This window comes from Rousettus aegyptiacus, unplaced genomic scaffold (genome assembly GCF_014176215.1).
Source record: "Rousettus aegyptiacus isolate mRouAeg1 unplaced genomic scaffold, mRouAeg1.p scaffold_m13_p_2, whole genome shotgun sequence".
In the NCBI taxonomy this organism is placed as follows: domain Eukaryota; kingdom Metazoa; phylum Chordata; class Mammalia; order Chiroptera; family Pteropodidae; genus Rousettus; species Rousettus aegyptiacus.
Window position 1 is genome coordinate 22,699,897 of NW_023416295.1, and position 14,471 is coordinate 22,714,367.

General features: G+C 37.7%; 1 pseudogene; it reads left to right on the top strand.

Moving 5' to 3' along the window:
• Positions 1–9,843: 9,843 nt before the first annotated feature.
• Positions 9,844–10,427, top strand: LOC107505153 (annotated as a pseudogene).
• Positions 10,428–14,471: the final 4,044 nt, after the last annotated feature.

Here is a 14,471-nt window from a genome sequence, read left to right on the forward strand (position 1 = left end):
AGATAATGCGAGATTGAAGCAGTGTCTGTTGCTGTGGGTTTTCCCCAGTGTAATACAAAAGAATCAGCATTATGGCAGAATATGTGTTTATACACATTCTTGTCTTGTGTCTTCATAATATGCACTGGCTTGAAAACACACATGAGTCACTGATCGTGCCATAAACCAGGGATTGTAAGAAAGAAAAAGAGAATGAAAGAAAACAAGAAAGAAAGGAGGTAGGAGTGGAGGGAAGGAGAGAGGGAGAGACAGAGAGAAAAGGGGATATCAGAATCCTGTCTCCTTTTCAGACATCTTTAAGCATCCTTAAGACAAGCTGTGGTATTCCTCTATTTGTTCCTAACCCCGCCTTCCAGGGGTGATTAGTGTTTGTATTAACCGCCATGTAGGGAAATCTTTTATCCCTTTTAAACGTCAAGCAAAATCAAACGTGTGGCAGTCATGAAGCTCCCATTCTGCTCTAACAGAATCAGTATCACCACCTTAGGAATCCGGGACATGAGTCCTCTGCTAAGTTGTCAAGGAGGTTCTATTTTTGGCCCCCAGTCTGTTTTGGCAGTGATGAGAAGAAGCGAGCCAGAAGAACACAAAAAAATAGTTGAGGGCATCTGTAACATCTATGAAAGGGACGTGGAAGGCACTTGCATATGTCAGATGGAGGAGAAAATTTGAAACAAAAGGAAAATCTGAAGGCAGATTATTTAACATTCATTTATGCATCCATTCAACAAATATTTGCTGAGTGCCTACTTGGTACAAAGCACTGCACAGGGTGATCTTATGGAGAATATAAATATTAAACAGGCTCAGTTCCTGCCCTTACAGTCAAGTGGGGGAGATTAGGCATGCACATATTTATTATTTAGTGGTGTTGTGTGAACGTTCGAGGTGGGAATCTGTGGGCTACAAGGCTAGATTAGCCCTTCTACTGAGAGTGAAGACAGAAATCACCCTGGCCTGCAGCATCAACAGCCAGCACATGGCACCAACCTTTTGGCCTTTCCATAAACCAACAGCACACAGGTCCTGCGCTGTGGACCCAGACTCTCAGGAAGTGCAGTTATCTGAGTCCTCTCTCCTTCAGAGGAACAATGGAGACATTAATTACCTGAAAAGCCTATATTCAATAGGTAGATTCAGAATTTCAAGGAGGAGGCACAATCACGGGTTAGCCTTGGAGGCATAGGCATGGGTTTGCAAGCTGCCCGTTGCTTCCTTGACAAAGAACGTCTCTGAACCTCTGTTTCTTCCTTTGTAAAACATTGAGAGGCTTTTCTGAAATTATGTGCTCTATTTAAAAACAGACATTGGATGCTTGAAATACAGACATGAAAGTTGCCATGGTCATTGTGTGTTCAGATTTCTTACGAGTATACCAGGTCACAGTCCTGCAGCCTAGTCTCCATTTTTCCTGTGTCTTGTGTGATACTAGCTTAACTGTTTCATTGTCTTCATTTTTTAAATTGTTGTGGTAAAATATATCTCATTAAATCGACCATTTTAACCACTTTTAAGTGCACAATTTGGAGGCATTAAGTGCATTCACATTGCTATACAGCCATCACCACCACCCACATCTAGAACTTTTTCATCTTCCCAAACTCAAATTCTGTGCCCATTAACATTAACTTTCCACCACCACCTCTTCCCGCCTCCTGCTGCCCCCAGCCTCTGGCAGCCACCATCGTACCTTCTGTCTCCAAGGAATATGATCCCTCTGGGTACCTCACATAAGTGGAGGTACACAACATTAGTCCTTTCGTGTCTGGCTTATTTCACTTAGTATAATGTCTTTGAGGTTCATTCACATTGTGTCACATCTCAGAATTTCACTCTTTCTTAAGGCCGAATAATACGTTTGAATGTATATATCACATTATGTTTATTTATTCATCCGCCGATGGACATTTGGGTTATTCCCTGCTTTTGCCTATTGGAAATAATGTTGTTATGAACATCAGTATGTAAATATTTATTCAACCCTTCTTCATTTTTAAAACAGTGTCTTAAAAATATTAATTACATATTTTTAAAATACCTTCTTATCCCTCTGAGTAACAATATAAGAACTGATGAAGTAATTTCTTTTTAAACTATTCTATAACCATACTTTTTTCTATGAAAAAAGTTATTTTATTTCGGTCCTATCAGAAGGCAATCACTCTTATAACCAGCATAAGTTTTGACAATATAGGTTGACTATATTTAAAAATGAATTACTAAATGTAAAAAAAAAATGGGGAAACATGCTATTGTTGAACTTTTAAAAAGTGTTACATTTTTCCTATAAGTAAACAAGGCATTTAGAAATAAAGACTGACTAACAATGATTCGTGTGCTAAAATCCAGGCCACTGCCTGGTTTGTTGTGGCCTGCAAACTAAGAGTGGGTTTCATTATTGAAAAATTATAAGAAGAATACTACTTCATGACATATGAAAATTATATAAAATTCATATATTCATGTTTATAAAGTTTTATTGGAACACAGCCACATCCATTCATTTATGTATTGTCTATGGCTGCTTTTAAGCCGCAATGGCAGAGTTGCGTAGCTGCAATAGAGACTATATGGCTTTCAGATCCTAAATATTTATGACTTCATCCTTTATAGAAAACAAACTTGCCAACCACTGTTATAAATCATGATTCTAGTCTTACTTCTTCATTTACAGTTAAAAAAAAAAACAAGCCCCAGGTCATGTCAGACCAAAGACTTCAAACTTGGAGTGGCTAATCCAGTTTTTAACTCCACATCCTGAGTTCCTAAACCGTATCCCAATGTATCCTTGTGTTTCAGCATTCTGGCTTACCTTACTGATGTAAATCATGGGCTAAAACCATCATAGCATCACGTTAATAATGCAAGAAAGTCTACTTCTGTCCTTCATTTTCTCTGCTGAATGCTAGGAGTAAAGAGATGAATGTTTAGTTGTTAACTTTGCGAGAGTTGCTTCAGTTATTTTTGTATGTTGACCTCTGCCTTTAATTTTGTAAGCACTTTTCATATGATTGCTTTCAGAATGAAACTTAAATGACTTACTATGTCATAATGCTCTTCTTGACCTTGCTTCAACCTCCCTCCCCAGTCTTATTTCCCTATCCTGCCTTCTACCCTTCTCTCTTTGTCCTCCATGCTCACAGAAATTCCATAAACTCTCAGCATCCACTGAGAATATATCTCACTCCTGAGTCTTTGTTCATGCTGTTCCTTTACCAGGGTCACATTAATCTCGTCCATCATCCAAGAAGTTCTTTTTCATCCTCCAAGATCCAGTCCAAATGCCTCTTCCTATGAGTGGCCTCTCTAACTCCTACCACAGGCCAAAGTAGTAACTTTTTTTTTCACTGTAGATTGTGGTTAAAACCATTTGGGGAATGTTGCATTTAAACATCTGAATTTATTATGAGAATATACAAGAAGTTATTTCTATAGTTTAGCAGACAATATGACATCAAAAGAGAAAGCCCATAGACATTTTTCAACATTTAATTCACAAAGACATGAATCAATGCTGTTTGCTCATCAAAATTCACAGAAGCTTGCGCTATCTCCATGTGTTCTTATAGCCGTAGTTGTCATAGTATATAGACATTATAACTATAATTTCTGAATCATGGTGCTTTACACTAATATGTACAAATAATTATGATTTGAAGATGAAATTTTTGCCAGTGTTTATTCCGAAAGGGCCTTCTGAAAACTAGAATAATGAACCTCATTTGGTTGGTTCTCACCCAATAAATAAAGTCTTGGCTGATTTGAATTCTACGTTTGAATTTTCTTCACTCTTGTTGGACTGATAAGACCTCAGTGTCCACACTTATCAACTCAGTTCAGAAAATGCTTTCTGAAGATGAGATGGCATAAAAGTGAGACCACAGGGAATTTGTGTAAATTATGGATTTAGATCTTGATGTTTCATAATAAATTAGGTTCCTAGAATGACTTGGAAAAAAAAAAAAGGAGCATGTTCAATTAGATATTCGGGTCATTTCTACCACCATTCATTGCCACCCTGTTATTCTTCTTTTTCTTCCCTAGTGTGCACTAATGGCAGTGACAATACAAGCTCCACTGGGATAAATTTTTTGTACTTTAGCACTCCTGAAAATTTCTCTAAAGATAATTGTAGAGGTGAAAAAGAAACTGACTTTCTGCTGGAAAACCTGGGTGCAAGCCTTTATTCCTATCACTGCCTGTTACTTTGATCAAGTCGGTCTCTCTTTGGGTTATCCCCTTATTGACAACATAATAATAACGATTCCTACCTCCCAATTTCTTTTTCGAGAATTAAATTACATAATTTTTTTTTTTGAAAGCTGGGCATACCAACTAAGAGTATGGTACTTATTCAGAGGGTAATTCATCCCAAACACATCCTGCCAAATGTTCACCAGGTGCCGGCAAAGTGCCTTACCACGTTGTGACTGGTGAAGACAACGGGACTGTATGTACTCTTGAGGGGCCCACATCTAGCTCTCAGAGAGGCAATGAAGAAATAAATACATAAGTACAAACTGTGCTGTGTGTCACAAAGGAATAGACAAACTGCCCTGAGACAGAGAAAACACTTCTGAGGAGATGATATGTAAGGTTTAGTACCCACAGGCCGAGGAAGAATCAGCCATGGGGAGGGGGAAGAATCCAAGTGGATGATTTAAAAGTAATCAAAGACATACTCTAGTGGGACTAGAAGACACTGACAGATGAGGTGTTTAATCCCCTCATCTATGCCACATAGAGAGAAAGGGTTTACACAAGACACTTGTCCTTCCTAGGTGGGCCCCTGGGGGATGGGGAGCATTGGGAGTCCTGAAACTTCACAGAGCATGCCACTATGCATGGCATTATTAGGAATTGTGTGTGAAGAAGGTTCTTATGCCTTTTCTGTAGTATAAACATGGATCTTCCTGAGGCAACCCCAAGTCATACCTCTGTTTGAGACTGCAGCACGAGACTTTGTATATTCACTCATTCATTCAACAAACATTTATCGTGGGTCACACAATCTGTGTGCCTGACACTGTGCTGGGCATTGGAGAATCATAAAGGCAGAGTTCCTGTCTTCTGAGAGCTCAAAGCCAAGCCCAGAATAGACAGAAGAGTCCAGAGAAACACACCACAGTATGAAGGAGGAAGTGAGCACACACAAGATATGATAGAGGCCCAGAGCAGGGGATTCACTCACACTAGAGGGGACAGCAGTTGGAGGGAGGCTTCCCAGGGCAGCTGTGTTTTGTAATAATAGTCTAAGGCATGAGGTGGTGCAGCCATTTGAGATATTGTAGGTTGTTCCACACAGTTGGATCAGAACTTTTGCATTTCCGGAGACAAAGGAGAAGAAAAACAGGCCTGTAGAGATGGGTCTCATGTGTACTCCTAAGGATTCGGGGATTGTGTTCTAAAGGTTATGAACTGCTAATAAATGGTTCTAAACAGAGAAGTGATGCATCTCTTTGGCATCCATGAGAAAATGTTATTGTATTTTACATTTAATTTTTAGAATTCTTATATACATATATAAGTATACAAATTATAAATGTACAGCACATTCAATTCATAGAAATTATATTTTATGAGGGGATTTTGTTATTTTACATTAATTAACAGTCATTTTGACTGCTATCACAGATTTTGATACCTGTAAGTGTTTACTTCTTTCTCTGAAAGTAAATCTGAATCTAAACCTAAATGTAGAGGTGAAAAACAAACTGAGCTCCTGTCAGTTTCTTTAATTATGATATTATTACATCTGAGGGATGTAAAGGAAAATCAGTAAACAAGACATCCTCGAGAGCAGTGTAGTTGTCAGGCTTCATTCTGGCTAAGGGCCTGGGTAATGGGAGTGGGAGGGGGCGATATTACCCTGTGTAATGGGAGCAGGGGCCAGTAGGGAAGGTATTTTCAAGACATACATAGAAATGACACCATCAAGGCAGAGACCCCGGGAAGAGCCGTAAAAGCAGACCTGCTCAAGCTGCCTGAAATGGATTACTCTTGAGGACACAGCACTCCTGTACAAACCAGGTCCTTTCTGCTTCCATCCATTTCACTTCCCAGAGGCAAAAGTTAATTGACTCTCCACCAGTTGGAGATCAGCATCTTTTTGCCTCGGCTTCTGCCTCTTCTGCCACAACCATGCAACTTCCTCTGCTCTGGGCATTTTCTCTCTGCCTTTTATGCTTACCAATCAGTTCTGCTCATTTCTAACTGCCTCATAACTCTGCTCTCATGACGTTTCTCTGTGTGTAAGCTCCTAAGTCCTGCTACCATCTGGTGTTGCTGCTGCTACTATTACAAAAAGCAGAGACTATTTGGAGTGATTTGCTCACTGTCATTGACCTTGCTGGGCAAAGCCCTGTGCTGGGCCACTTTACAAACTGCTGGCCATCCTGTAACCTAGAGACTTTCGTGTGTCTCCTGGTCCAGGACAGGTGAGGCAGAATATGAAATTCCTCCACATAAGAATTTACTTGGGCTCTTCCCTAAGCAGGGACTGTGAGATTGAGATTTCCCTCCAAACTAGGAATTGAGGCAGACACTATATTAACCTGTTTGCTATAATAGCAACAGCCTACCTTAAAGTAGTTCTATGGCAGCTGTAAAAAAAAAAAAAAAAAAAAATCAGGAGGACCGTATTGAGTAGATGATTGCTTCAGAGGAGGGGTAGAATGAGTCCTATTACTGCATTTTTGCTTCCTTACAAGGCTATCTTATATCAATTTAAAACCATGTGAATCAGACCAGGTTTCTCTCTTGCTTAAAGCCTTCCCAAGCTTTCCCACAGCACTCAGAATAAAATCTATCTTCCTCCCCATGGCAATCAGGCACTGCCTAGTCCAATCCCTGCCTCCTTTTCAGCCTCAACCTGGAATTCTTTTCCACTCACTCACCAAGCCTCAGCCATGCCAGCCTTTCTTCTGTTACTCAAAAGTTATACTCTTTCTTCAGTATTTGCACATGCTGATCCCTCTACCTGGAACTCTCTTCCTTCAGGTTCCGTGGGATTAGACAACTTCTTATTCTTTAGGTCCAAGCTTAAATGACATCTCCCCAAAGAGATCTTCCCTGAGCAACTGAATCAGAAACTCAGGGGATGAGCATAGCACTCATTGATGTTTGAGAACCACTGTCTAAGAGAGCATTGGAAAGAATTATGGTATAAGCCACAGAGATTCTGAGTTCCAAAGGACTTTTGCACCACTACAAATCTATTCAGATAAATAAATATCCCATGTATGTACTTATGCATTGTTTATGTGATGAGTACTATAAAGAAAATGAGATGCCATGAACCCCAAGGTTGACAACAATCTTTTCCTCTATTTATTAAACAGGGCAGTGGCAGTGGCAGAGTGTAATTGAGATAAGATAGAGAAGGTGCCTGCTTTCCTGAATCTGCCTTGAATTAAGATGTGAATCAGGGACGTCTGAGGATCTGGGGGAAGGGAAGTCCAGGAAAAGGACTTGGAGTGGGAAAGGCCTTGATGTGTTTAAGAAACAGAAAGGAGACCAGTTTGTCTGATGCAGAGAGCCAGAGGTGGCGGAGAAAGATGAATGTGGAGAATGAGGCATAAGCCAGACTATACGGGACAATGGTGAACAGTTTGGGCAGTACCCAGGGTACTTTAAGCAGTCAGGGGATACGAAGGAATTCTCGGTTTTAAAAGACCACTCCGGATGCTTTGGGGAGAATGGATCATGAGGGTACAGGTGCGACTACTATTAATAACATACTTATGAGGCTTGCGGTGTACTTGGCACTGCTTTAAATCCTTTATAAGCAATTACTTTGGTGAGTAATCTTATTATGTGCATGAGGTAAATACTATCATTCACTCCACTTTTTGAACTGAGACACAGAGAGGTCAGTAACTTTTCTGAGATTGGACAGCTGGTAAATGACAGTGCTGGGACTCAAATCCAGACAGCATGAATTGAAAGTCTGGGCTCAAAACCACCATGTCAAAATAGGCATATTATTCCTGCCTTCCCTCCTGACAAAGGATGGCTTTGAGCTTAAAATAGTATGCTCTAGTAAAGTGCTTTGAATATTAAAAAGGTACTATGTGCATTTAACAATGCCATTATATTGTATAAATATAACTCATTAAACAAAGTATAATGAATTGGCTCCTAATCTTTTGTATATTGCGGTTAAAAGCAGCACTAATATTTGCAGCAAGAAAAACAATTAGCACATTCATTAAGCAGAGTCCTGCTTACACTTTACTCATTAACTTTAATCATCTATGAAATGCTTGAACTAAACTAACCTGTCAGCCCAGAGTCATTAGTGCCTGTCTACAAAAGATGATGCTTTAATTTTTAGGTTATGTTTTAATTTTACAGATGAGAAAAGAACCCAGCTCATCACTATTTTCCCTTAATGGTACTTGTGATCAAGATAGTGAATATTATTTAAATGAAAAAATCATTATCTTTTACAATAGCATCATACACTGGATTCTAATTTATAGTTGCATTTATTTCCCTTCACTTTCTCAAGTATGAGAGCTCCTCTTTGGCTTTTAAGTAACAATACACATTTTTTTAAAACAGAACATTTTGATACCTTTATATGGTATAATTCTCTTGTCTAAGTCAACACAGAGAACTCCATGTGTGACACTGGATGACCAGGAAAATTTAGAAAAGTCGTTCTCAATTGTTTGAGGTATGATGGACACCTTGAGAACCTGAGTACACTCTGGGCTTCTCCCTGTCGGGAGCCATTAAGAGACACTGAAGAAGTCACATAGCTGATAGCCAGGAGGCAGCTGCTGAGACTGCTTAACAATGGTTCAAGGAAGCAAGATGTTAACTTAAACATTACTGACCCTGGTGGGTAGACTTGCATCATAAAGAAACCCTTTTAAGATAGTGGAATGTTTTACAGCCCGGAAAAGGATGTTCTACCCTGAGGGAAGGATATATAGGAACTTATGTAAATGTCAGCATTCCTATGGTAATGCACTTTGTGCTTTGCCATTGTACTCTGTACTTTGCTATTTGTACTCTGTGCTTTGCTATTGTATTCTGCTGTTGTATCCAAAAACTTATATAAAGGCTGTGCTAAATAAACTGAGGGCTGCAGTAGTGACTGTATGCCCTCCTGAAGCACTTTCCTATCTTTTTCTTTTTTCTTAGGCTTCACCCCCCTCTTTCAGGTACTGATCGACTTTAGTGGGCTGGCTCGGGCATCTCCCCAAGGAAAATGTACATATACATAGTTTCTAGAGGTTCACAAACTCCTATAGTGTACCCTTGAGTCACCGGGGTAAGAATCCCAGGGGAAGAACTTGTGCTTTAATCTAAGTAGACTACTTAGAGGCAACCAAAGTTTATCCTTAGTTGATATTAAAAGCTCCTCCCCCGCTTTTCTTCAAGAAGAGTACTGACTAGTAAGTGTATAAGAGAGAAGAGAAGTAGAGAACTCACTACTGAGAATATTTGAATATGGAGTTGATATTAGTTGGTTTTAGGATATCATGGCTCTTTTTTTAGATGATAGAGTAGCATTTGTTATTCAGAAGAATGTGTTTAGTTGGGTAGGGGAAGATGTTTGCTAAAGTAAGGATAAAAGGTCATGATAACTGGAATTTACATGGAAAAAAATTCAACAAGATAGACAGATGAGAGAAAGATATAGATAGATGATAACTAAATGATAGATTAGATAGATAGATGATAGACTGATCGATAGATAAATTTTGGACTGAACTGTGTCCTTCCCTAAAATTCATATGTTGAAACCCTAATCACCAATGTGGCTGTATTTAGAGATGGCTTTTAGAAAAGTAAATAAAGGCATTTGCCTCTATGGCGGCAGCAGTAAGCATGCTCAGACTTTGGAAGAGGCTTGCCTCCAGTGTTCTGCTTGGTGGCAAAAAGAAAGTCTGACTAGACCCCAATGAGACCAATAAAATCATCAAGGCCGACTCTCAGCAGCAGTTTCAGAAGCTGACCAATGATGGGCTGATCATCTGAAGGCCTGTGACTGTCCACTCCCAAGCTCAATGCCAGAAAGGCATGTTGGGCCACAGGAAGGGTAGGTTCGTGGGCACACGTAAGTGAAAGGGCTCGTCCAGTGCTTGGATGCCTGAGAAGGTAACCTGGATGAAGAGGATGAGAATCCTTCATTGACTGTTCAGAAGATACCGTGAATCTAAGAAGACTGGCTGCGACATGTATCACAACCTGTTCATGAAAGTGAAGGGTAATGTGTTCAAAAACAAGCAGATTCTCATGGAACGATCCACAAGCTAAAGGCAGACAAGACTCACAGGAAATTTCTGGCTAATGAGGCTGAGGCTCTCAGGTCTAAGACCAAGGAAGCACACAAGTGCCATGACGAGCAGCTCCAGGACAAGAAGAAGGAAGCCAACCAGATTCCATCCAAGGAAGAAGAGACTAAAGAATAAAGCACCACCTCTCTTACCTGTACATAGTGGCCTTGGCGATTATAGATCAATCATTCAATAAAATAGCCTTCGTCTGCCTAAAAAAAAAGTAATTAAGGTTAAATAATGTCATAATAACAGGGTCCTAATCAAATAGGGCAGGTGGCCTCATAAGAAGAGAAAAAGACAAGAGGGGCATGCATGGAGAAAAGACCATGTGAGGACACAGCGAGATGACAATAGTCTGCAAGACAAGAAAAGAGGCCCCGGGAGAAACCAAATCTGATAACACTCTGATCTTGGACTTCCAGGCTCCAGAACTGCACAAAAGTAAATTCCTGTTGTTTAAGTCACTCACTGACTGTATTTTGTTATGGCAGTCCTAACAGACTAAGCTAGATTGTCTGATTGATAAGTGATAGTTTAGATGATAGATAGATAGATAGATAGATAGATAGATAGATAGATAGATAGATAGATAGATAATAGATAGAGTAGATAAATTAAATATGGAAAATATTAACAATTATAGAAGCTAGGTGAGTACACAGTTTCCATATTACTGTTCTTTCAAAATTTATGACTATTTGAAATTTCATAATAAAAATTTTAGGGGAAACATCCTTGCTTTTGAGCATTTAGGGTATTGGAAAAGAAAGCATTAATGTCTAGAGGGGAAAGTTTACAGGGGAAAGTAGGGTTTGCATAGATATTCTAAAATAAAAGCTAATGTTAGAAAATGGAAAAGAAATATCAGAATTGTAATAGAAATAAGATTAGAGAAGAGGGTAATAAAAAAGAAATGTCTCGGGTTAGGCTCACACATTGTCCCAAACCATCTTAATTTCAAGTAAACTGAAATTTCTTGCAGATTTTATTGAATCCTTTCTGAGTATAGCTATAACTATCAACCTTGATCATTAGAGTATTAATTTCCTTAAGAGTCTGTTAAAAAATATTGATTCGATTTATGGTTTACCAGAATTTGAGAATATTACTAGTAAATATGACAGGTAGAATTGATGTGAAACAAGGCCTTTCAACTACAAACAGAATTATTGGGTAAAGAGATTTTAATGCTTTGTTAGAACATATAAGAAAAACTGGATAAATGAAGAAGTGTACTACATTTCTGGGTGAGAAAACTATTGTAAAGATATGAATTCTCTCCAAATCTATATGTAGATTCAATGTACTTCCAATCAAAATCTCATCCAGATTTTTTACAAACTTTAAAAACTTTATTCTAAAATGTATTGAGGACAAAGTTTGTCAATAATAGAAAGAAAAAAAAACTCCAGAAAGTCATGAAGAAGAAGAAGGTTGGATGACTTGTCCTAGCAGATACTAAACTCTGGTTATAAAAATAGCAAGATAGTTGGTATTGATGTGAGATAAACAAATTTTAAAAAATATAGAGCAGAGAGTCCAGAAACTGACTCACACATACATGGAAAATTGATATATCTTAAAAGGGACTGTACATATTAGTGAAGAAAGAATGGGTATTTGAGTAATTGATGCTTGGACAATAGCTATATATATATTGGAAATATCTATTTAGTTCTGTCACAATATAACCAAAAAAAAAAACTATTCAATTTAAGTTAAAGTTTCAAATAAAACTTTTCTTTATAGACTTAGGAAAGAATTTATTTCAATATGACCAAATAAACAAACCATAAAGAAAAATATTAATACTTTTGGCTGCACAAAAGTGAAAAACTTTTGAACATTAAAGGACATTATTTAACACATGAAAATAATTCACTCGTTGGTAGAAGATATTTGTAATTCATACAGTAAACAGAATATTAGCTTGCAGAATCTTTAGAATTCCCCTAAGTAAAAAAGACACACAAACTAATGGACAAAGGCATAAACAAGCATTTCACTGAAGAGGAAACACAAAGAGTCAATAAACATATTGTCTCCTTATTATAAATAAAGGCAATATGAATTGAAATCACAAAAAGAGATATCATTTACACTCAGCAGATTAACAGAAATTGTAAGTCATACAGTCCCATACGTTGGCAAGAATGTGGAATATCAGCAACGCTTACACACAACTGACAGAAACGTACATTGGCTCATCCATATTTTCAATAAAGTAAAAAAATGCATATACCCTGCAGTCAGGCAGTTAAATTTCAGGCATATACCATAAAGTAAAGCTTTCATGTGTGCACCAAAAGACACATGCAAAAACGTATGTAACACTGTTGTTCATAATACCAGGGAACTGGAAATAATCTAAAGGGTTATTGTGACCCTGAATAAATATCTATCTCTATATATGTAGGTAGGTAAATAGGTAGGTAGATCATTGATGAGAGAGAGAGAGATTGATTGAAGGAAGATAGACCCCTTAGTATCTTAGTTCATATTTCCTGTTAAGCATAATGATATATATAACTACTGTATAGCACAGTTATTAGCATCAGAAAATTTAACAAGATTATAGTATTTTATTTAATCTTTAATTCATACCTTTATCTAATCTTCCATCTATAGTTAACTTTTCCTATTGTTTCAATAATGTATCTTTTTCTTTTACTACAATATCCAATCCAGGACTGTGCATTACATTTAGTTATCATATTGCTTTGGTCTCCTTTAATCTTTAAAAATTTCTGAAAATTTTCTTTTTTGACTTTTATGACATTGGCATTTAAAAAAATACTGACCAGTTATTTAACAGAATATTTTCAGATTTTTAAAAATTAAATCTGGCTTTGAGTCATAGTTATAATGACTTTTCTACATCTGGGTTATAAAAGAATTCATCCATGTCTCCTAGTCATTTTTTAAAATTTGGAGTTTATTCTTATGTGTAGTGTGAGCAGTACATCTAATTTTATCTTTTTCCAAGTGGCCGTCCAATTGTCTCAACATCATTTGGTTAAAATCATCATCATCATCATCATCATCATCATCATCATCATCATCTTTACCCCAATAATTTGAAATACCACCTTTGTCATATACTAGATTTCTACATGTAGGTGGTTTATTTATGAACTTTCTATTCTGTTTCATTGTTCCGTCTGTCATTCATATGCACCAGTATCATACTTTTTTAACCATAGAGGCTTTAGAGTGTGCCTTGATGTCTGGGAGAGATGTCTTCTCCCGTACTTCTTCCTTTTCAGTGATTTTTATAACTATTCTTGTGTGTTTATTTTTCCCTATTAAGTTTAGAATCAACTTATCCAGTTGCAAAAAGGAGCTTATTAGTATTGGTGTTTTATTAGAATTGCATTAAATTTATAAATTAACTTAGGAAGAAGTAACATCTTTATTATATTGAGATGTCCTAAGCAAAACAAATGATGTCTTTCCAATTGCTCTCTAGTCTACTTTTGTTTTTTGAACACTTTTGATCTACGAAAATGGCATTTTAATACAGTTAAACCTAATAAAGGGAGTAGATTTATCATGCCTTTGGATAGGAGACTCAGTATAATGAAGATGCCATTTCTTCCTGACTTAAAGCATATATTTAATAAAATTCTAATCGTAGTCTCAGCAGCAATTTCATTACCCTTGATAATAATTTCAAAACTCATTTGGAAAGGTAAAAAGTCAAAGTAGATAAGAAAAAGAAGGGGAATAGAGACTTGTCCTATTAAAAACCAAGACATCCCATAAGGCTAAAATAATTAAGACAGTGTGGTATTGGTGCTTGGATGGACAAATGGACCCAAGGAACAAAATAGAGAGCCCCAAATCATAACTATGGTGTATTAATCAGGATAAGCTACAGTAGCAAATTAGCCCTAAAATCTCAGAGGCTTAGCACTTAGTTTACTTCTTGCTCATATAGAGACTGCTGTCAGTACGATGACCATGAGGTCTTTTTATCAACCCAGGCAGCTCTATCTGTGGCTTTGCCATCTTAGCAAACATTCGTCAGGGAAGCGGAAAATGGGACAAGGATTTTTCAGTCTCATCCCAGGATTGACACCCGTGCCTTCTGCTCACAGGTCATTGCCCAATACTAGTGAAGTAGCCCTGCTGAGCTGGAGAAGAGCTGGGAGGCAGAGCCTCGGTGTGTCCAGG